The sequence below is a fragment of the Cicer arietinum genome, chromosome 6 (genome assembly GCF_000331145.2).
Source record: "Cicer arietinum cultivar CDC Frontier isolate Library 1 chromosome 6, Cicar.CDCFrontier_v2.0, whole genome shotgun sequence".
Taxonomy (NCBI): domain Eukaryota; kingdom Viridiplantae; phylum Streptophyta; class Magnoliopsida; order Fabales; family Fabaceae; genus Cicer; species Cicer arietinum.
Window position 1 is genome coordinate 10033359 of NC_021165.2, and position 2462 is coordinate 10035820.

Below are 2462 nucleotides of genomic sequence, written 5' to 3' on the forward strand. Positions count from 1 at the left end.
TTTTTTTGTAAAATTGATAAAAAATATCACCCTCAAACTCACAAACAACTGTGAAGTTTCAAATTAAAACTTGGAACAAGACGTTTAATCTATCTAACTATACCGAAATTTATTAGTCTAGCTAGATCTAAATGGGATCTTTGACAAAAATTAAAATTTACTATCCAAACAACAAATTATTAGTAATTGATATTCAAATATTATAAAATCTATTTACATTATTTTTATTCTATAACTCAAATTACATTTCATTATATTTTTTTGTGAAGAAATTATATAGCGATATTTCTTTGGTCCCTTTGCAAACAATATCATGTTTCATAAACAATGCAATATCACTAGCTTATAAATGGTTTTATTTAATGATGTCTCTTTGATTTTTGACAAAACTTTTGTTTGTTTTTGTCTTCAAAGATTGAACTTAAAAGTTTGTTGATGACTCAGATAATAAATTTAAAACTAATTTTGTTGTACATCAAATCATTACATTAAAGAAATAACTTTTTTTTATGTCTGCGTGTTCTTTATCTACATCAAAGAATGTTAAGTGAGATGATGAATGTTTGAAAAACAAATTATTCACTTATTAATTAAGCTTCCCCTAAAGTATAAGTTTAATGAAATCAAAACCCACATAGTTGAACCATAACAAAACTAAACATTGATTATTGACCAACACAACTCTCATGAATTAGAAAATATCATTTTATTTTCACAAATTATTCTTATATGACAATATTAACTCACAACCAACCATATTTTTATTGTACAGAAAGTGAAGAGTCATATGTCTCGTAACAAATTTTCATTTATTGTTGTTCCGTGAGGGTATTGTATGATGTCAAATAATCTGTTGGTCTTTTCATTCATGCTCCTCTTGCAATACTAATTAAATATCAAAATAACATTACAAATTAGTTACGTGTATAAAAATGTTGGACACTATAAAATCAATAAAAATATCAAATAAAATCTTAAAAAGAATTTTAGGTCATACCTTTAAGTAGATGGATATATGCACTTTCCAAAACCTATACAACGAAAAAAAAAAAGTTGAGTTTTCGTCATAAAATTAAAGTGAAAAAATATAGCTCATTCAACATAAAAAACACCGAAATTGAATTAAAAAAAAATAAACAAGGTTAAATATGTATTTTATCCTTATGAAATAAGATCATAATTTTGATTTATTGTTTCAAAAAAATATTGATTTTTATACTATTTTTTCCATACTATTATGCACCATTTGAAAAATGTTTTCTTGAACTCAAAATATGTTAGATTTGCTACATCATCAAATGAATATAATTAACCAAAATAAGTGTTTTCATATCTTAGGAAGTAAAAAAAATCCTTTTAAATTTCGAAGGAATTAAATCAATAAAATAAAAAAAATCAGAAAGTTAAACTTGCACCATTAATATAAATTAGTTTTACAATGACATTCAATCATATAAAATATATTTAATAAAAATTTAATTAAAGATGTATTGATATTCATACTTGGATCAGCTTCAACAATGGTTGCAGTGCCACCAAAGTCACAAGAGCCTTCCGCTTGCTTCTGGATTTGATAGTAACTATTAAAAGCGTAGGAAGCATGACTTTGGACTGTGTTTGGATGATAACATTGTCCACTTGGCTGAATAGGCCCGCAATCAGCTCCAGCTCCACATGCATAACTTAAACCATTACCTAATGCTTGAATTTCAGCTCCATTCTTACTCACACACCAAGTTTTTGCTCCTACAATCATTACATTAATCAAAATCATAGTTGTCACAAACATTAACATAACTGAAATCAACTTTGATGAGGCCATTAAAAAAATAAAGAAAATGGTGGAATATTGTTTGACTTGTTTTTGAATTATTATGTAAGGTGATTTTTCTTTATATGTTTTGCTCTGTATATCATGAGTATTTATATAAATAGCACATGCATTAATTTATCAACACTTCAATTTAATATTAAAGTAAAAAATATTTCCAAAACAAATATTAAGTGAAAATATATAAATATTATTTAGGTAATAGTATTTTATAAAGTTAGGAATGTCATTAGTATCCATGATAGTCAAATTGCTAGCATCATATAGCATCTCTAATTCTAGAATACACTTTGACTAATTCATGAGTCAATAGTCAATGTATTTTTAAAAGATTAAAAATAAAATATACAATGTATTTTTAAATTTATCAATAATCAATCGAATCTCAATCTTCCTAATTAAAATTATTTCTTTTTCTATTATTTTATACTACTAATCATATTTTTGAAATATAACTTTCTCATTTTTTAACTTTTTTTCTATAAATCAATTTTTTTAAATAAAATTTCCTTCGTTCAGGTGTATTGATTATACTGTCATATTAGACTATTTAATATATATATATATATATATATATATATATATATATATATATATATATATATCTATATATAAAATTTATTGAGATAGA